The 23,549-nt window shown below is 32.7% G+C and overlaps 2 long non-coding RNA genes across 2 annotated transcripts; both read left to right on the top strand.

Moving 5' to 3' along the window:
* Positions 1–877: 877 nt before the first annotated feature.
* LOC127715407 (uncharacterized) lies at positions 878–6,214 on the top strand. The gene is made up of 2 exons (XR_007988398.1): positions 878–1,248; positions 5,887–6,214. It is a non-coding gene; the product is annotated as an uncharacterized LOC127715407 (long non-coding RNA).
* Positions 6,215–13,357: 7,143 nt separating this feature from the next.
* LOC127715207 (uncharacterized) lies at positions 13,358–19,375 on the top strand. Its single transcript, XR_007988227.1, has 3 exons — positions 13,358–13,761; positions 15,112–15,261; positions 18,954–19,375. It is a non-coding gene; the product is annotated as an uncharacterized LOC127715207 (long non-coding RNA).
* Positions 19,376–23,549: the final 4,174 nt, after the last annotated feature.

Here is a 23,549-nt window from a genome sequence, read left to right as displayed (position 1 = left end):
AATGGTCGGGTTGTTGTCTCTTTGACATATTCCCCATTTCCATTCTCAATTTTATGAAATTTCGAAAAGTTTGCTTAAACCTTTCTCCCAATCTGCGGAGCTTTTGTCTTTAAGTACTCTCTTACACACGTGTTAGTCAATTGTGTCTTGTGAAACAAAGCTGTACTCCAATCCTCTATACATGTCATAAGGTTTTTCACTTCAGATATCAAATTTTTCGAATACCTTTCGTAGTACCAAGTAATGACGCGATTCAGTAAAACGAGTGTCATCCATAGAGAGAAGCTTGTCTCACTATCTTATATTACATCATCGTCGATTGTTTGCGTATTCTATATTTAAGTTAATAAACATATTAACAAGAGGCGGATTTAGGGTGGCAGGGGGCCCGGGCCCCTCCCTTATCTGGAAAAAATGTTGTTGCTTATATAGGGAATCACTGAAGCATGACCGGAGCGGGGGCCCCCTCTTTGGCAGTCAGTGGGCCCCCAATTATGAAAAATTCTGGATCCGCCAACGTTAACAATTGTATAATTTTTGAATTTTGTTTGTCTAAAGATGTTGATGAAACTCATTAAAGATATATAATCTTTCAAAATTGAACAAATATTTCACTTTAAGGACGGCCATATTTGATTTGATCTTACAACAGATGAACCAAGTTGTGTTATTTAAAGATTTAGATAATTGCTCAAACATTGTTTAGTGAAGTTTAAAGCAAATCTAAACTTTGTTTATAATTATATATAGAATACCACAAAAGTAAACACTTGAACTGCAAAGTTAAAACGTAGGACTTAATAAAGGGTAAATTAAAAAATTGTCGACGTATAATTGGTTTCGTGTGACCATTTAATTACATATCGTTTTAGAAACCCAAGGTTTACCACAATCATGTTCTTCTAAAACGTATTCATATAAAGCAGTTATTTTTTTTCTGAAATCGAAAATTGAGAATTGATTTTGACATTTTTAATGGAAGTTTCGTCAATGAATATTTCATAAATATTACAAGACATTACTGAGATATATGAAATGGAGAAGAGGAAACATAAAGAACTTGTTGGTGTTGTACTTTTCTTCTCTTATCTTGCTTTATTGCTCATGGAGTAGCATTTGGTTTACCATACTGGTATCGACAATCCTTCAGTAGTGTTGATGTTTATGGTGGATTATGGCAAATTTGTGACGAAATATCAGGAACAGCCACATGTACGGAAATGAAACCATGGGACAGTGATCTGTCGTGTGAGTAATTTTCTTTATTGATTCATTAATTCAATCATGTCATTTTAATTTTTGCATTTCATTAATTTATTTATCCTCTCTTGCATTCATTGGTTAGAACTTTCTTTCATTGATTGATTCTTATTTTCTTGCATTCAATTTCATTGAGAAACAAAATGATAATACGAATCAAATAAGCGTAGTAGTAAGCACCAATCTTGATAAATCCTTGAAAAATGGAATTTGTTGGGGAAGAAAAATGTCCAGACACCTGAATTATTTAAAATAACGAATATATCAATTGGTGAATACATAGCATATGTTATACAAAAGCCAGAACAATGAATTGACAAACTTTCTCTTTGAAATTTATATGAGTTTTGACTTGAATTCTACACCATTCCGTGATATCATATGCGTCTTAAAAGTAGCTTATAAAACTTTCTTCTAATCAAAAATAAAAAACTGCGCAACTGGTTATATCAAAAATGCTAGCGATTGTATGAACTATTATATTAACGGTAAAAATCAAAATTGTAAAAATTACAATTGCAAAAATCTAATGCAAAATACTACACAGAGACAAAATCAATTTCTGTTTTGACTGAAAAATATCAATAATAATCATGAATTAGCTTCTAATTCAAATATCGACTTGAGCCTGGTTTATTTGTTTTCTTTTTCTTTTTCGTTTTTGTTTGTATTTATCTATTGTTTTTCACGATACAAGATTTAAACAAAATACAATATTGTTCGTAAACGAAATCTAGAATATTTAACATGAAAAGGACATGACAATAATACACAGCATGGCGAATTTATAATACTGAAAAGTTAATATAAAGCACCACCACTGTTTGTTAGTCCCGATTTAAATTAGAAGAATGTTATATTTTATATATGATAAAATCAAGCTTTTGTTGTTTGAGCGCATCCTTGAGAGAATTAAATGAAAAAATTGAGACCTTTTTTTATATTTAGTTATAGCTCACACAACAAAAAGGAATTATTTAAGACAATGAATACAAATGAGACATTACATGTAAGAAATAAGGTTTGAATAAAAAAAACCATTCACAATAAAATACATTTTGTGTTAATTAGATATAAGCAGATGTGGTATGAGTGCCAATGAGACAACTCTCCATCCAAGTCACAATTTATAAAAGTAAACCATTATAGTTCAACGTACGGTCTTCAACACGGAGCTCATACCAAACTGCAAGCTATAAAGGGCCCCCAAAATTACTTGTGTAAAACCATTCAAATGGGATAACCAACGGTCTAATCGATATAAAAAACGAGAAACGAGAAACACTTTAACAAAAGACAACTACTGAACATTAGATTCCTGACTTAGGACAGGTGCAAACCATTGCAGCAGGTTTATATGTGTTAATGGTACCAAACCTTCACCCTTATATGAAACAATAGTGTAACATCACAACATTTTTTTTTTGAAATGGCTTAACTCGATCAAATAAAATAAGGGATGGATAATTAAAGTCACAGTATTTTAACGCTGAGAAATGTTAAACAATTTCAGAAAAACAATAACATTGAAAAAAAATACGCCATTTACAATAATATTATACACAGGTAAATGAAAAAAAATTGTTGTTAGGTATACAGTTAAAATGGAGAAAGGAAATGTTTTACAAAATAAATACTTTTGATGTTCATAGTACAAAGAAGTAAAAATTTATAGTAATACCAAACACTTATCAAAGCTGGTATTTAGACAAGATATAACCCTGCATAAGTAAACATTAAATAACAACAAAGAATTACAAATAGCTTAAACAGGTCAAATTATCAAGAAAGTACGATTTGAGAGTACTCGCAATTACTTACAGCTAGTTAAAAGCCAGCAACAATTAATGATAAAAAAATCATGCATCAGAGACTAAAATTAACTAAAACACATCCCAGGGATTTAGTATTTTAGCGTCATGGACAGTCAAAGAAGAAATGACTTGTGCAGGATAGTTAGGATTTAAGAACAGTTTTAGACAGTTCTGCTGACAGTTCTATGGTCAGAACTAATTTAGTCAGTTCTGCTGACAGTTCTACATTTAGAACTGATTTGGTCAGTTCTGCTGACAGTTCTACGACTAGAACTGATTTAGACAGTTGAGTTTTACAAGGCATATTGCGTTGCGTTTATTTATTCCACATTGGCTAGAGGAAAAGGCAGATGGTTAAGACCTCACATGTTTTACCGCGCCGCATTGTTTCGCCAGTCCTACGTCAAAAACCTCTTGCCTAATTTTAGACTTATACCTCGAATTTGACATACACAGTTATCTCAGTACCAGAATCTATGACAAACGAGACGATTTCAATTTTAAAATAGTCGATTTCCCCCGCCTTACTAGCAATATACGAACTTCACCTGCATATGGGATACACATTTCCCAACTTATTCGATATTCAAGAGCTTGCAGCTTCTACTCAGACTTTGAAAACGTCACCAGTGTCTGAGCAGAAAGTTGATGAACCAGGAGTATGTCAAAGAACGTCTCGTCCTTTTTCTAAAATATTTCATCAGAAGGATCAAGACCTTGTTGATCAATATTCCGTATCAACTTCACAAATAATAAATGATGGTCTTGAGGTATAGATTCTGTGTACTGACGTTGTTTACCATCTTAATAACGTGTTATAGTGTTCTTTTATTTTTCTTTATTAATATTACTTTTACTATTTGGTCTGTTTTTGGTGATATCCATTTGACGATGTTCTGTACTTATGCATCCCGTCATTGTACTATGTGTATTATCTTTCATTTTTGCTTATGTACTTTGTCCGTGTAACTTTATGTGTTTCTTTGATACATATGACGTGGCTCTGTACTTAAACATCCCGCCATTGTCTTTCATATTTGCTAATGTTTTGTCTATATGTCCTTTCGTGTTTCTTTTATACTTAATGACGTAGCTCCTTTTTTAGAAGAAATTCACAATAAGCATATAGACAAGCAGCAAGAACGACAAAGTAAACTTCTACTTTACATTCTGTAGAGGATATGCCTTGAAAAACAATAGACTATATTCTGTTCATACTTTGAACGACAAAATTATTTCATATCTCTACCTGTGTGATGTTGACATTTTGATCAAGTAATGTACGTCAAACGCGCGATTCTACGTCAGGGTTAATGTAAATCTAACCATTCGGTCCCAGTACTTAAAATCTTTCAATCCTTTATGGGTGGATTTACCATACATAAATAAAATACAAAAGTAAGAAAGCAATGAATGAGGTTGTTAAATTTGATATATGCTTTTTGTGCTTCTTTGTTAATCATTTGTTTGTTTTTATTGTGATTAAGATTATAACACAATGTTGACTGCTGTACCCCTATTTTTTTTACATATTTACCTATTACGTGTTTGTTTTGTTCACGCATTGTTGTCAATTTAATGGAATTTGATGCAACTGTCATACAAATGAGAGGTTAAGCTAGCTATAAAACCAGGTTCAATCCACCATTTTCTACATAAGAAAATCCCTGTACCAAGTCAGGAATATGACAGTTATTATCCATTCGTTTGATGTGTTTCAGGTTATCATTTTGCCATTTGATTCCTCGAAGTTAAGTATTTTTTCTATTTTACTTCTGTTATTCGTGTGTGTTTTTTTCAAATTTTGGTTCATTTGTATGTTTCGGAGTTTATTGAGGAGTCCATTTCTAGTATACATTATTGTTAAGGGTTCAGCGGAATTTTCTCGCTGCGCTGAAGACCCATTTGTGACCTTGATTCTTTTTGTGCTCATTGATGGGGTGTTATCTCTCTGACGCATTCCATGTTTTCGTTGTCTATTCTTTTTCTTCAATATGATTGTGTATAATTCCCTAGCTATCATATTTAATAATATATTTTAAGTTTTTTTCTTCGTCTACAAATAAATGATCTAGTACATAAAGGAACCTTCATATGCCAAAGGTTAAACTTGGTTAGATTAGCCCCATGATATGGTATAATAGTTAGTGAGGTTTCTGGGACCGTTTCTTATTTTACAAATTTTCTGAAACTGCTGTTTAATCTAACATTTTCTACTTAAGAAAATGCCTGTACAAAGCCAGAAATATGACAGTTGTTATCCATTCGTGGGATGTGTTTGAGATTTTGATTTTGCCATTTGATTAGGGACTTTCCGTTTTGAATTTTCCTCAAAGTTCAGTATTTTTGTGATTTTACTTTTTGTCCCTGACAAAATTTTAAGGTTTAGAACTTTTACGCGAGCTTGCTTCGAGATTAAGCTACACATGTGGTAGGTTACTTTAGTATTCAACCAGTCCCCATTTAATTAAAACAGTGGTAAACGTTTATATGAGTTCAAAACTCCTTTTAAAAATAATACATGTACATAGTCCACAAAACAGATTAAATCTGATTTACTACCACGAAAAACAAATATGATCTTAGTTTAGGAAATAGTAAGAAGTAGGTATTCAAATGCATTAAACTACAATATATTGATAAATTAAAAGTAAGTAATTTTCACGAACGAGGTGCATGTACGTACAAGTACTCCAGATAAAAAAGCGCGTTATCATTTCTTAATTTACATGCCATGATTTCTACTGCGACCACGAAGATGTTGGTGTTTCCAAACAGTTTCATACTATAATACATTATATATATTTTTTAGGACTGATGATTGGAGTTGCTACCACAGTGTGGGCATTATACCAGGCGGACACAATCAAAGAAAACAAGTCTTATGCTTTTTGGATCGAGTGTGGTGCTGGTGGATTGTTCATTTTATCTGCAATCCTGCTTGCACTTCCAATTTATGGCCCAGAGTCTTCCGTCACACCAACGACTCAACAAAATCATAGTTGGGCAAAATCTTAAATTTAATTTTTTGTTTTATACTTTTACTCTGTTTCTTGTGGCCGTTAAAACTATGTTTGTTTTTATTAGGTTTGATTTGATAAGTGATAAATACATTATTTATTATTAAATCTGTAACTGTATTTATTGTATTCATATAATTAAGTCACTTTTGTTATTGGACTAAAACAATTAGAAAAAAGGACATGTAGAGGTAACGTCAATATACTGCAATTTAGCGACGAAAAAAACAACAAATCAACAATTAAACGAAAATGTGTTGATCACATGCTAGGTATATGTGCTTTTTCAAAAATGTCCACTCTTTCGAACGAAGACTAGAATACAATTGCTAACTAATATATTCACTATCTTTTTTGTTAATGTATTTCTCATCATTTTTTTTTCTGGTATCAAAATCGTCATCTAAGAGTAATGATTCCTGTAAGAGGAAAACTGACAATTTCATAATGCTTCTTTTTTTAAGTAGATATTGTATTGCTGGTCATATTTTGCTTTTTAATGTCTTTATCTTTACATAACAGTTTTCAAGACAATATGAAAAAAAACGCGTTTAATTAGAGATATTGTCATTTAATTGATCTTGTCTCGATGCTGTTGCAGATAAATTAAATCTATAGTTTATATTTCATTTGGAGTATCTATGCAGCTAAAATGCATAACATTCTTAAATGTTTTTTACCGGCTTGTTAAAGATAGTCATTCTGAAACAAAAATGACACGTTCTACTGCTTACAAAATTGTAAAAGTCAACCGAAGCACATTTTGTATGAGGCGGTGATGACGATGGATGGCTGCTTAATGTCCAACGGCAAATTTTAATGTTCAATACCTCACAATTCATTACAAAAAAAAGACTCCATATGAGAGTTATTTCCCCTAATGCATATGAAATAAGTGATATGCATTTGTAACTTGTATATCATAAGTGATAGAGACATAGGGTCTGTAGATTTGAGGTCCTTGGTCCAAAGAATAGAAAACTAGGTCAAGATCAAATGTCAAGGTCAAATTCAAAATATTGACTTTTCCTTATACTCTATCTCCTCAGTCACTTTTAAAGATATACATAAAAGAACTAGTGCAAAATGTTTGCCTAATTGTTATTAAGATAGGAACATTTACTCTGAAACGATTCAATGACATTTGATAAGAGTTATTGGACCTGAAATTATTCTATTAAAGATTAATTGGTTATAGCTCCAACTTGGTACATGATAAAGCCATAGGGTCATTGGCAAACTGTTGGTTGACATGTGACCTTGAAAAATATCACCCGGAAGTGACCTGGAATTAACCGGAAGTAGCTTTTATGCACTTATTTTATTGAAAAGTACCTAGAAACTTAATATTTTTTAAATATGCATACATAAATCATTAAAGACCGGAAGTAAATTTTACTAAACCGGAAATACCTAATATCTCCAATATTACAGGCAAAAGTATATAAAAACCATATATTTTGGGAATCATGTGAGACCGGAAGTGACATTTTTTAAACCGGAATTAAACAATTATCTCCCTTATAATAGGCAAAAATATATAGAAACATTTATTTATTGAATAAGTATGAAGAAACCTATGGTTGAACGCCAAAAGTAACTTTGAGTAAACCTAAAGTAGCTTCTCATCATTAGTTTATAAAATTGATGTGGAAAAACCTTCAATTGTTCTCTGAACAACTGGTTTTTAATTGTCATTGGTTTACATTTGCAAATCGAAAATATGCATGGTATATTCCATTGCGACAGCAACCCAAACAAACAAGACAAAAGTACCACATTACATATGACAACTAAAATGTAGAAGAACATGCATATAGATCATACACCATTCAGATATGAATCATAATTATATAGTTTATTTAATCTACATATGGTTGTATGATAAAGATATCAACAAGACAATAAAATAGAAATAGTCGGAGAACAACAAATTATACTTTTAATATGACTGGGCAACATGATCCCTATCAACAAATTGGAGGTAACATGAGATTATCAGGGATGGTAAGCCAACCTGCTCGTGGAAACCATTACAGACAGAACATTTCCGGCAAATAATACAGGTTTTTGCTACTAAATTCATGCCCTAGTGTTCACAAATCCCACATTTTCCAAAAGATCTTAATTTTGCACCTTTGATGGCAACTTTCAACCGAAATGAATTTATCTATTATATCAAATGTCGTCATCAAGTGAAGCAGTTTATCAAGTATATTTTGCATTTGGTCCGTAATACTATCCTCTGGTGAATATCTGTAAATTTTGGTGTAAAATTGTACCCACTATAACATTTTCAAAACTGTAAAAAGTCATGCGAGACTAAACTTAGAATCCAAATGTTTCAAGAATCATGCCTTCATGGACTATTTTGTATTTACATTTACAAAGAGACAAAATGTGGACTTTTAATGTATAGGGTTTTTTATTGACCCTTGGTGCAGATGGGGCTGTTCTTGTCCATACTTAGCATGAACTACTTGCCACATTAGGTTAAGCAAACAACCATACATTTTCAATAATTGGAGATAAATCAGCCGTTCATTCCTGTCATTGTTTCCTGACTTCAAACTTTTCCAGGTTGTCATTAGATTATCTTAATTTGAATGACTTGCAATTCAGACAATGATGATGTCAAGTGTTCTGTTGCATAAACAAACATGGTGATTATTTCATTTGACCCTATTCCTCGTCAATACTGCTCCTTTAATTATAAAATCAGTGCACAAAAGTTAATGTTATCTGCTTGTAATTAAGGCAAGATAAATTAACCGATGTTAAAATTTGATCAATCGATTTTTGGGGACAAATCAAGGTAATAAACGAAAACTGAAAGAAATGACCGAATTCCAAAAGGGACGAGACTTGATGAGTCAATCAATTGTGTTCATAAATATAAAGCGGTTGAAAGTTGTATACTTTTGAGCTGATACATTTTGGGAATGTCTTGGCATGCATTATTATTGATACTGGATTATTAGAACTCAACTGATTAATAAACTTTGATTTTATTTCGAAAACTAAGGATTTTTAATCACTAAAATGGATTACCTTAGCTGTATTTATCAAAACACTTTGTAATGTCGGATCCCCAATACTCTTCAACTATGCACTTTTAAAATCAATTTAAATTCGGCTAACTATGATTTTATTTAGTGAATGTCGGTACAGATATAGATACCTAACACAAAACAATAAATTTTGTAAGCTGATATAATGAATACACTTAGAAGTAGTAAATAAGCAGCCTGGTGAATCTCATTCAAAGTTTGTACGATCACGGAAAATAATTGAATTTAATTGGATTAAAAAATTACAGACAGTCTACCCTCTCGGTCTTAATGATAATATCATGGGAATTGGTAATATATATATCAAGAACCGATTCTGTTAACATTTTGGATATAAATTATTAAGAAGGGATATAGTTACGATACTGTTGTCAGGTCATTAATGATTGCATATTTTGGCTTTAATATTGATTCACTTATAGGGTCTTTGCATCGGAATTAAACACATTTATTCTAAAACCAGTTGTTGGCATGACACGGGTTATGTTCTTCTCATATATTTTATGATTGTATAATACTAAACCCCTAACGGGAGGGATTGTGCTTGATATTCATATGATGAAGACGTAATCTTTCAATCAGTTTAATTGAGGTCTGGAGCTGGCATGTCAGTAACTGCTAGTAGTCTATTGATATTTATGTATTATTGTCATTTTGTTTATTTTCTTTTGTTACCTATTCTGACATCGGACTCGGACTTCTCTTAAAAGAGGGACGACCGATACCAGAGGGACAGTCAAACTCATAGATCGAAAAAAAACTGACAACGCCATGACCAAAAATAAAAAGACAAATAGACAAATAATAGTACAGACGACACAACATAGAAAACTAAAGACTTAGCAATACGAACCCCACCAAAATCTGGGGGTGATCTCAGGTGCTCCGGAAGGGTAAGCAGATCCTGCTCCACATGTGGCACCCGTCGTGTTGCTTATGTTATTACAAATCCGGTAAATAGTCTAATTCGGTAGGTCAGATTCGTGAAAAGGGAAGGGTATTGTAGTTACGACATAAGGAACATATCCGATATCATCTGTTAAACGGTTATTCCATAACAGTCATCCAACTCGTGATGGCGTCCGTAAAATTTACGAAGGAATGATTTCAACTTCACCATTTGGAACTTTTGGTTTAATAGCTTCCTTGTGAGCAGCAATCCTATATCAAGGAAATCATGATAGGAAATACAAGCCCGAGAATATCGTATCAATTGCGAGATATATACTCCGTATGCAGGCGCTGCTGGAATGTTGCTACATAGAAATGGAAAGTTCACAATTGGGAAGCTGAAATCATCTCTTTTGTCGTAAAGTTTTGTTTTCAACCGACCCTCATTGTTAATTTCTAGATGTAAGTCAAGATATGAGGCAGACTTAACTGTATATGTAGTATTCTTTATCTCTAGTTCGATGGGATAGATTCGTTCAACATAGTCACCAATTTTTGTATTTAGTGAGAGAACATCATCTATATAGCGGAACGTAAAGTTAAAGGATATTGCTAACTTCTTATCTTTCTTCCTAAGAAGTTCCTGTATGAAGTCAGCCTCATAATAATAAAGGAACAAGTCGGCAAGAAGAGGGGCACAATTGGTTTCCATTGGAATTCCGACAGTCTGTTGAAAAACACGTCCTCCAAACGTAACAAATATGTTGTCAATCAAGAAATCAAGCATCTTGATAATGCCAGTTTCAGAGAATTTTTTGTTTGAATCAGAGTGATTCTTTACAAAGTAGAATTTATCCCTCCCCAAGACAAGATACTTGTATCTACGTTCGCCATTCTTTTTAATGAAACAAAGTAATACCAACTCTTTCAATTTGTCTTTTAGTTAGGAATGGGGAATACTTGTTTAAAGTGTAGAAAAGTCAAATGGTTTAATACTATTACAAGATGAGAGAGTCTTAGATTGTATGTACTCTAAAAGATTTTTAAGAATTTTTTAGTATCCACATCTGATTCACGCCACCTCTAGAATAGGCAGTTTCACAATAACTTTAAACTGAGTTTTACTGTTCGTATTGTTGTGCGTTTGTTTTTTCTACATTGGCTAGAGGTATAGGGGGGAGGGGGGAGATCTAAAAAAACATGTTTAACCCCGCCGCATTTTTGCGCCTGTCCCAAGTCAGGAGCCTCTGGCCTTTGTTAGTCTTGTATGATTTTTAATTTTAGTTTCTTGTGTATAATTCGGAGTTTAGTATGACGTCCATTATCACTGAACTAGTATACATATTTGTTTAGGGGCCAGCTGAAGGACGCCTCCGGGTGCGGGAGTTTCTCGCTACATTGAAGACCCATTGGTGGCCTTCGGTTGTTGTCTGCTCTATGGTCGGGTTGTTATCTCTTTGACACATTCCCCATTTCCATTCTTAATTTTAATTTTACATACATAAAGGATGTTTAATCAGTTTTCAAAGGTACCAGGATTATAGTTTAATACGCCAGACGCGCGTTTCGTCTATATAAGACTCATCAGTGACGCTCAGATCAAAATATTTATAAAGCCAAACAAGTACAAAGTTGAAGAGGTGCATAGTCACTTAATACAAACGGTAAAACAAACAAACAAAAAACAAAAAAAATTACAAAAAAGCGCGAGTTTTGGCTAGCCACAAAATCAGGTTTAACCCACCATATTTTCTTAAAATGTCCTGTACCAAGTCAGGAAAATGACAGTTATTATCTTATATATATATATATATATATATATAAGTAGATTTGGTATGATTGCCAATGAGAACACACTCCACAAGAAACCAAATGACACAGATATTAACAATTATATGTCACCGTACGGTCTTCAACAATGAGCAAAGCCCATACCGCATAGTCAGCTATAAAAGGACCCGTTTATAGTTCGTTTCTATGTATGTTGCTTTGTCGTTTGTTTTTTGTTGCACTTCAGTGTTTCTTTTGTTTCGGTTGTTTCCCTTTTATAGTTGATGTGTTTCCCTCGGTTTTAGTTTGTAACCCGGGTTTCTTTTCTCTCAATAGATTTATGACCTTTGAACAGAGGTATTCTATGTTGGCTTTATATATGTCTTTATAAGATCGGGAAGTTCATATAATGCTGACAACCCTTGGTAAATACCATTTGGTTCGATCATCTGGTCTCCATACGGTAAAGGATGTTCGAAACTAGGGCGGTAAAATGCGCTTACGTAAAATATTATTTGACGCAACGTCAAATTGAAACAAATCTGGAAAAGATGTTTAATTGTTTTACCAATTTTATCATTCATAATAAAGATTAAAAATGAGTACATGGAAATTTGTATGTCTAAATGAAATTTGGTTTAGTTATGGTCAACTTGGTAAATTGTTTGTTACGGTAATATCATTTTTTTGAAAATTCACAGATGGATTTATTAAGATTAGATAAAATACACAAAACAAACAATCATAATCAAGATCATTTAGTAGATATAAATTATTTCTAAATAAATAACACATTAAGAGCAAACTGATGTACAGAAGGTATTCAAAATAGTTTTTTTTAATAAAATTTTCCTTGTGTTATTTTTAGAAACACAAAAAGAAATATGTCTTCCCAAATGATACAAACAACAAACAAATCAAGTTTCCAAATGTTACAAACGCAAATCAAATCAAATTTTGAGTAGTAAGTATTTCAAAATTCGATCCAATCTGCATGTATCTGTATAAGTATGATATCACATTAAAGTGTAGTTTTATTACATACTTATAATTTGCTAAACAAAATAGTGTGTATCTAAGTTGTCTTTAAAAATCATCGTGTGACCGAAACTGCCATTAAATTGAGACAAACAATTATGAATTCCATATTTGAAGGTTCTTCAAAAGAACAGATTAACAAAGTGAGGCCAATTAAAATATTTTAATGATTGTTCCAACATTGTTTAGTTTGTAAAATAATTAATACGTTCATCTTATCCCACAAAAAGGAAATAATACAAGGTTAAAACGAGGGATTTAATCAAAGATAAGTGGAACAATTATGTCTCATTTTGATCCTTGTGATTATTTTTTTGAATATATCGGTTATGAGATAACTTACATTAAATCCGCTTCTCAAAGGTTTGAGTATAAGACAAATATTTTTTGTTTCTCCTTCTTTTAATTGAGAATTGACTAAATTGTTTTTAACATCCTGGATAAAATACAGGTCTTGTAACCATGCTTTGTTAACATAAATATGACAACACACGACTCTTTTTAATGGTTTAATACCCATCGGGATCCTCTGTTTTTCTTGTAATTATACACACCTTTAAAAATGTGGGCTATGGACTAATTGCTAGAACTGAAAGCAGAAAGGAGTGTTTTCAGAATACGTAAATAAAGCGTCGACGCAACATCTGTATTTTGATCAATTTATTGCTGATATATTACAAATGGAGCGTAGAAAACATAAAGGGCTTGCTGTTGTTGGGTTTTTATTCTCTTTAACTGCATTTGTTGCCCATGGAGTAGCATCTTATTTGCCATACTGGTATGGCCAGTCTGATGGTGATAATAGTGTATATGGTGGATTATGGCAACTTTGTTCCAAAATTTCAGGAAAAGTAACGTGTTCAGACATAACTTCTCCATTTGAAGATGATAAGCCATGTAAGTATTTATCACTTCATTCATTCATATGTACAGGTCAGGTCATTAAATATGGCACGTTTTGGAATAAATATTGATTCACTGGTAGTGTAAAAAGTAAAATCACAAAAATACTGACCTGTCCTTGCATCGAAAATAAATACATTTATTCTAAAACCAGTTGTAAGCATGATACGGATTATGTTCTCGTATATTTTATGATAGTATGATACTAAACCCCTAACGGGAGGGATTGTACTTGATTGAGGTCTGGAGGTGGCAGTAGTCCTTGGTTTGTGTATCATTGTCATTTTACTTAGTACCTTCTGTTACCTATTCTGATATATAGTTGTTTAAACTTCTCTGTCATTTTAGTCACTGTTGGAGAGTTATCTCATTGGCAATCATACCCCGTGTTCTCATTTTACTTTATACATTTAAATACACGATATATTTTTAAAATTTAATAAATGTTGATCTTTGATGTATATTAATAAAAAAACTGAAAAAGTTTATATACAATCTAATTAAAAGATCAATCCGATCACCAATTTTAGGCCTTAGCATGTTACAATTTCTCCAAAACGTACCTGTTTTTCACATCCATGGTTAGTCTTCGAATACACCAGTCTGTTTTTTCTAGTGAACTTTTCATTAAGATATAAACATGATAAATATTTTCGTGAACATAACAATTGTAAAGTTGTGTTCATGTTCAAAAAGTAAAGATTGATATTTTTACAAAAAAGGTTGTCCGTTACCAGATTTGTTTTCTGTTTTGGTACAATTTAAAGAAAATTAAGTTCATTTTTGTATTTGCGATCTTTTCGATCTATTCACATCTAACATCGGGATATGGTCCGTTTGAAATTTATTTAATCAATAATAACTTATATCCAAAATGTGTTCATTTTTGTTGCTGCCTATCGATATATTTCTTTGGAATTTATTTGTATAGCAATATTCTAGGCAAAGGTCATATAGCCTGATGTACCCGTCGTTTGCTATTTTAGGAGAGAAATGTTAAATTATCATTATATGGAAACTTCATTTTTATTTCAATTTATATTTTTTGTTGCTATTTTCTAGAATGTTTTCTAGTAATTTTGATAAAATTATTGAAATATAAATACAGCCGGAAGCTTTTGACGTTTGATGCTCTTTTGCGAGAGATGTCTTTTAATGAGATCTTGCATATCGGAGCTTCTGACGATGAATATAAATAGAACATTATACATGTAATATGTCAGAAATCAGGACCTTAAGTTGAAAAGAGTTATTCACACTTAACAGTTGCGTAACAGTATTAAATTAGTCAAGGTTTTTTTTTATATAAAATGCATTTTAATAGTTACTCTTTTTATATTGTAGGGTATGTGAGAACATGCCAAGGTCTAGCGATGGGCGCTTCACTCTTAACATTTATCGGCGTAATACTACTTATAGTAAAGCTGTGTAAAGGAAAAGAACCTGGCTGCACAAGTGCCTATCCTGTCTCTCGTGTTTTATTTTTTATTGGAGGTAATTTTTTACGATAATTTTATTGTCATATATTTGTCACACTACATTAAGTAAAAGATAATTGATCAATGAATCTCAATATATATATATATATATATATATATATATATATATATATATATATATATATACAAGTCTAAATTGAAAACAACGTTCAAACCTATGATTGCGTTGGATAAAACCCGCAGTTTTTATACGTGTGCATGCAAAACAAATTTCTTGTTAGAGGGGTCTAAATACAGCACAAACAACATTTTCCAAAAGATCAAAAAAGTGAAAAAGTATATTTTAACAAAACGCATTTGACTAACAGGTCGAACAACAAATGTTCTTAAACCCTGCTGACTGCCATTAGCGATTGCCAAATAAACGGATCACCGATGTAAAAAATGGATCTTAATTATAAATAGAATACTCAACAGAAAACAATATATGTAAGCGGCAATAAGTGAAATTAGGCATTAAGCTTAAATCCTAGGCAAAAAGCTAACGCCTAGGCATTAAGTTATTGCCTGAAATTTTCAGGCATTAAGCTTATTTCCTGTTTCCTGAAATCTGATGATGATTATTCAACCTATTGCCGAACATAATTTTAGGCAATAAGTGAACTCTGGAATTTATGTATATTCGGTGATGTATTCTTGATATAATGTATTTTCGAAATTATATTCCTAATATTAATATACATTCATTTGACAGATCATCAAGTTTTAGTAATTTCATTTTCAAAACAGAATTAACTCTTTTTAGTATTACAAAAAATAAAAAAGATTTAAAACAAAGTGATTGTACTCTAAGGTATTTTGGAAAAGATACATAAAGAAACAAGCTCTAAACAGGTCATGGTGGCAGAGACCGCATGATTAAACAATTGAATAATGAAGTCAGGATTTTAGTTCGTCAAAATTATCTCGCCATTACGCCACCTAGTTTTTATAATCGTAAAAATGGTAGCCATTGCAGTGATTACGTGCTGTAAATAAGCTTTTGAAAACCGATAAATTTGTCCATATACTATCATTACGATCCTTATATGCCAGTCGTATTTTAATAGACACATGTATCTACTAGCTTTTGGGCATCATTTAATGTACTTTTATGCATTTGGTCAACTTAAAACTATTGTCTGATCGGTTGTCAGGGGAAATTTTTCGAAAGTTCAAAAATATTTTATAAAACTGAAAATACTACAGAAAACATTGTGAATGTCCCTTATATGTCAGAATCAAATTCAGAACCAAATGTGGAAGCAACCCATCAATCATTGTCCAAAGGTCAATGATTTTTCAAATGTGCATGTAAATCCAAATGTTTAAGTCACCGGTGCAAATGCAAAAAAAAAAAAAAAACTGGAAACCGTGCAAAATTCGGTGCCACAGTTCCACAATTTGTGATAACATATGATTTTAACATAAATATCTATCAAGTTTTCATATTTTTTAAAGAATTATTTGATGAGTTTTAAAATAAATAGTATATTTTATTAGTGATTTTGTTTCCGGTAGAAGACATTTTAAACTTCAATTCTCGTTATGTTATTATGTAATAAATGTATTTGTATTTAAATGAATAAATGTCTTTTATGTATTTATATTTTAGGCATTTAGCTTAATGCCTGCACACATTCTTCAGGATTTAAGCTTAAATCCTAGGATTTAAGACTAATGCCTAACATCATTTAGGCAATAGACTTACTGCCTAGGCGTTAGCTTATTGCCTAGGATTTAAGCTTAATGCCTAATTTCACTTATTGCCGCTAACATATATGTATAGTATGGTAAATTAAATTGAAAATAGAAATGGGGAATATGCCAACGAGACAACAGCCCGACCAAAGAGCAGAATCATTTAGTTCGAACTTACTTTATTATGATCATTTACCTAGCAATAATATATATGCAATGTTACATAGTGCTCGGTTCAATATTGTATACTTTCCTTTTAAATTATTATAGATCGGCAATAAAGAAACTGTCCACTTCCGAAAGTGACATTTATATCGACTAGCCTTATTTTCCAGATATTGTGATTTTCTCGATATTGAACTATTTGTTTGTTTTGCACCATCTCGTGGATTTGTCTCCTTACCTCCCTACCTTATATTGATTGATGAGCAACCATGCAGCTATACCATAATATGAGGAAAAGAAATTGTCTTCAACTATAATGTATTCGTTAAAAAATCAACAACAAAGGAACTATTCATTTTTTTGTACATAAATTAGGCCGTTAGTTTTCTGGTTTGAATTGCTTTACATTTGTCATTTCGGGGCCTTTTATAGCTTACAATGCGGTATGGGATTTGCTCATTGTTGAAGGCCGAACGGTGACCTATAGTTGTTATTTTTTGTGTCCTTTGGTCTCTTGTGGAAAGTGGTCTCATTGGCAATCACCACATTTTCTGTTTTTATATTGACAACTTAATGGGAAATTTGTCAAGAGTCAACAACCCGACCAACAAGCAGGAAACAATCGAAGGCCACCAATGGGTCTTTAACACAGCGAGAAAATCCAGCACCGGGATGTGACAAGAGCAAGTTACCACTGTCTCAGGTTGGGAAGAGTGGGGCGTCTGCTAACAAATTTAATCACGCAACATTCTGAATGTGCATGTCACAAGTCAGGAACCTGTAATTCGATGGTTGTTGTTAGTTGCTATTAGTTGAAAAGTTTTAAGTGTCTCGTGTCTTTGGTTCTGTAGTGTTTTAAAATACAGTTAGTAGGCCGTTGTCAATTACTGGAGCAGAAACGGTGACCAAAAGTCTGTATCGCCCTTTTGCGTCAAACTACCTATTCCTATATAACTTCTTCACATGTTTATATAATTTCAGTTCAGTAATGTGTTAGAAGACTTAATAAAAATAAGGTGTTGTTTGATTGCCAATGAGACAACTATCAACCACAATAAAATGAAGTGGGTGTAAGAAATTAAAGGCCATCGTACGGCTTTCAACAAAGAGAAACAATGAGTAATCATACAAGTATAAAAGATGTTTAGCTAGCCAAAAAAAAAACCAGATTAAATCCACCATTTTCTACATGAGAAAATCCCTGTACCATGTCAGGAAGATGACAGTTGATTTTTATTTTACCATTTTATAAAGAACTTTCCGTTTTGAATGTTCCTAGGAGTTCGGTATTCTCGCTATTTAACATAAAACAGGAGAAGCAGTCTTCTCGGTCGGTTGGTTGTTTTCATAAATTTTTATCTTTTTAAAAGAATTATACGCAGTGTCATCCAGTCTGATTTGAAACATGAATGAGAGTATGCGATATTCGCTGTGCCTAAACATATCCTTACAATAAAAGCTAATATATATGTAGTCTTATCCTTTTGCTGTGAGGGATGCATGAATATTGAGTCCATTTCGGTTTTAACTCTATAGAACGGTATTGGGGAAATGCTAGTCTGTATAAGTCATATAAAACAAGCAATCACTTTTCTGAGACGTTTATTATATAATTAGTCATGACATGTAGAAAGGACTTAACATCAATTTGCTATTCCATCTTAATCTGGATTCATTAACTCTGTCACTTCTTTATTGAACTTCAGGACATGTTTATGACTTTTTGAAAGTAAAATAAATTTAAAATAACCTTAATTTATGTAGGTTTTTAAGTGAGATGCATATATATGGAAACGACCTTTTACTTGAACAGTTACATGTAATTTAACCATTTTTTTTTAGGCCTAATGATATTTGGTGTGACCGGAGTGTGGTCGGCATATCAGTAAGATTTTATTAAAGAAAACAAGTCGTTTGCTTACTGGATCGAATGGAGTGCGGGTGCTCTTTTCATTGTTTCTGCAATACTGCTTGCAATACGAAAGTATGCTCCTTCAGATCCTTATAGGAATCCAACAGCTCAACCAAATCCAAATATGACACCAACAGCTCAAATACATCTAAATATGACACCAGCAGCTCAACCATATCAATATATGCCGCCAGCAGTTCAGGCATATCCTTATATTGCGAATCAGGGTTTCGTGAGATATTAAGTTGCTTTAAATTAAACACCTTTCCGTTATATATTACCATACTTGATAACTTTTAACTCTGTTTTGATTTGTACAAAATAATACGTTATTAAAGAATATCTATATAAACTGTTCATTTTCTTTATAGATCACTTTTTTGTTTTAGTTTTTAGATAAGAATATAAGGAGATAATAGGATATTAGTCAACAGATGTCAAAAAAATCAACAACACAAGAGAATTAAACAGATGCATAGTGATTGCGCTGTCCTTTCGAATTATAGTTTTGTTTACGTTCCTTGTATGTAACTAATGCGAAATTGAACAAAAAGCAAAATGGACGAAAGCGTTAGTTGATTCTTTATTGAAATGATTGTCCTTAAAGGAACTGTTTTATCCGTTTTATCTTTTACAAAAACTATAATAGATGAAGTTAATTTTGAAACAGCAAATACCGGTATAATCCCTAGACAAGATCTGTAAATGAGTCAAAATGACTGCAATCGCTAATCGATTTGATATGAAAGCCATTGCCCTTCATTGACGATTTTTGTCGACTTAACTTCCCAAAACAGCTCGTCATAGATACCAGGTTTGAAATTGTGTGCACCAGACGTGACTAATTTCGAAGTTGAAGTATTGACCACCCAAAATTCCGAAAAGTTTTACTAAATACAGCGAAGGTAATCTATTTCTGAGGAACAACAATCCCTAGAATTACCTCTTGGTGAGAAACTATACCTGCAGTAGAACCAAGGAGTCCGAACACCTGACAAAAATTCCTAAACTGACCTAAGTACATTCTTAAGGTATTAAATGTATAAATGTTACCTTTTTGATATCATTTTACTGAGGGTGTTGCAAATTTTCAGCAAAATTAAATAATTTTATAAACTAAGAGATTTACTATGAGATTAATCAAATTTTAAAGCCAAATCAGTGGCTATTCTGTTAATTGACTGATAATAAACATTGTATATAGTACAGGAAAACGAAGATTGTTCTAGTACCTGATGATGTACGTCCAACGTGACTGCTGGTTGACGAACTGACCATAAAAGTACTACCATTATCAAATTAACCAATTATTTGTGTTTAATTTCGTCGAACTATAGTAGAATATTCTGGACTTCGGGTTCTTTCCTCACAAACATAGCAAAAAGATATGTCGCTTTGTGTCTGTGCCTAGGGAAATCCGACTTTGTTTAGTGGCTAACGAAATCCATGATAGGAACACAACGTATCATGTTTTCATCAGCCGGGTTAGTCCTTATGAAAGTCATGTGATTTCTATTTTTTGCAAAATGGTAGGTCGTTAAGCGTAGATTGTTTTGGTTTAATATCCTTGGGCCATATAACATGAAAAATGAATGTCATGGTCGTGTTTTGAATTTTAACCTTTGTTGGTTTTTCCATTCTCCTCTAAAGAGAGATAAAAATGTTCTGGTGCTATATATTTGGTTTAGTAAGAATCTTATATATTTTGTATAAATGAGAAATTGATTTTATCTTTGAACGAGAGAGTTGCAAAGGACTACCTAAATCTAATGACGACAATCATATCTACCGAACTATAATTACTGAGAAGCATTTAAAAGAATCCGGGCTGAGTATGCATAAAACGATTAAGTTAAGATTTCCAATCGTAGAACATGTACTTATTTATCGTAGGACATGTAGAAAAATCCGTCCGTTCGGAACAAATCTTAACTTTAGTTGCTTTATGCCTACTGGTCCGGACTGCATACTAATTGTTCTTCCTCAAGATGATGATGGATGGCTGCTGTTTAGCGTCTAGTGGCAAATTTATATTCATATCGCAGACGAGAACATGTTTATGAATATTTACCTGCTTTGTACTAGAGCGACACGCAGATCTATATTTTTAATGTGCTAGTTAACAAAGTAACAGTCCACAGGAAGACATGTCACCCTACTCGGACTCATAATTGTGAATCCGGGCCGACCAGTCTGCTCTCTCTCCTTAATTCAGTGCATAGCGCAGAAGCAGCAAATGACAATTTCAAAGTCTTTGGTTTGATCCGCACTCCAGTCAAACACGTTTACGCTTGACCACCGATGCAGTGTGTTCTTACTAAATCAAAGATCACATAATTCTGTATCCGGGTACATAATTCTAAATATGGGCCGACCAATAGTTCTGAATACGGGCCGAACAGTCTTTGGTCTCTCTCTCGTTAATGCAGTGCATAGCGCAGAAGCAGCACATAACAATTTCAAAGTCTTTGGTTTGTTCCACACTCGAGTCAAACACGCTTACGCTTGACCACTGATGCGGTGTGTTCTTACTAAATCGAAGATCACATAATTCTGTATCCGGGTACATAATTCTAAATATGGGCCGACCATTCTTTGCTTTCCCTCTCTCCTTAATGCAGTGCATAGCGCAGAAGCAGCAAATGACAATTTCAAAGTCTTTGGGTTGATCCGCACTCGAGTCAAACATGCTTACGCTTGACCACCGCTGCGGTGTGTTCTTACTAAAGCCAAGCTGTAATAAAGCTTTTTGGAGAATTTGAACTATATCACTGGCTTTTAACTTTACTAGGATTTTGAACGTTCCTGATAAAGGTAAATTGAGAAAAACGTTTTGGTTGCACTATATGATTTTATAATTTCATATTTGACAGTTGACTTCAAAATCTATGGTTTTATTTTCATAAGTTCAATAATCTGTAACCGGCAAAAGAAATATTGCAAGTTAAAATGTACCGATGGTAATAATTTTTGTTTTTTCTAAAGGTTAAACAAAATAAATAATCAATTTTCTAAACTTTAATAACTTTATTATCACAAAATAAGTTGCATCGTCGGAATTGAACAAAGACAAATAAAGGATGTGCATACCTTACCCTTGTGTATTATATTTGCCTTCGGGTTTATATGATCCGTTCATCCTATTTTGACTCTTCAAAATTCAAGAGTCAATCCCAAATTGAGATAAATTATATGGCCTTCCAAATACTGTTTCGATTCCTAACATCACTGAAGAGACATTAATTGTCGAAATCCGGATATGGTGTACAAATTTTTGCACCTCATGTTTGCGGTATACCATCTTTTCTGCAAGTTTATTGTTTTCTGTTTGGTATTTAATTAATAAGCTCCATTTTTACATCTGGTGATCCGTTTATTTGGCAATCGCCATGGCAGTCAGCAGGGTTTAAGAACATCCGTTGTTCGACCTGCTAGTCAAATGCGTTTTGTTAAAATATACTTTTTCACTTTTTTTGGTCTTTTGGAAAATGTTGTTTGTGCTGTATTTAGACCACTCTAACAAGAAAATTGTTTTGCATGCACACGTATAAAACCTATGATTGCGTTGATAAAAACCGCAATTTTTATACGTATATATATATATACAAGTCTAAATTGAAAACAACGTTCAAACCTATGATTGCGTTGGATAAAAACCGCAATTTTATACGTGTGTATGCAAAACAAATTTCTTGTTAGAGGGGTCTAAATACAGCACAAACAACATTTTCTAAAAGACCAAAAAAGTGTAAAAGTGAATTTTAACGAAACGCATTTGACTAACAGGTCGAACAACAAATGTTCTTAAACCCTGCTGACTGCCATGGGCGATTGCCAAATAAACGGATCACCGATGTAATAAATGGATCTTAATTATAATTTTAATGCTAAACAGAAAACAATTAACTTGCGGAAAAGATGGTATACCGCAAACAAAAGGTGCAAAGGTTTTTGTACACCATATCCTGATTTCGACAATTAATGTCTCTTCAGTGATGTTAGGAATCGAAACGGTATTTGGAAAGCCATACAATTTACATCAATTTAGGATAGACTCTTGAATTTTGAGGAGTCAAAAAAGGATGAACGGATCATATAAACCCGAAGGCAAATATAATACAAGCCCAAACGAAAAAATATAAACAAGTCTAAATTGAAAACAACGTTCAAACCTATGATTGCGTTGGATAAAAACCGCAATTTTTATACGTGTCCAAGCAAAACAAATTTCTTGTTAGAGGGGTCTGAATACAGCACAAACAACATTTTCTAAAAGACCAAAAAAGTGAAAAAGTGAATTTTAACAAAACGCATTTGACTAGCAGGTCGAACAACAAATGTTCTTAAACCCTGCTGACTGCCATTTGCGATTGCCAAATAAACGGATCACCGATGTAATAAATGGATCTTAATTATAAATTTAATACTAAACAGAAAACAATTAACTTGCGGAAAAGATGGTATACCGCAAACAAAAGACGCAAAGGTTTTTGTACACCATATACGGATTTCGACAATTAATGTCT

This window comes from Mytilus californianus, unplaced genomic scaffold (assembly GCF_021869535.1).
Source record: "Mytilus californianus isolate M0D057914Y unplaced genomic scaffold, xbMytCali1.0.p SCAF_9, whole genome shotgun sequence".
In the NCBI taxonomy this organism is placed as follows: Eukaryota; Metazoa; Mollusca; class Bivalvia; order Mytilida; family Mytilidae; genus Mytilus; species Mytilus californianus.
The sequence above is the reverse complement of the archived record's forward strand: the minus strand, read 5'-3'. Positions and strand labels throughout refer to the sequence as shown.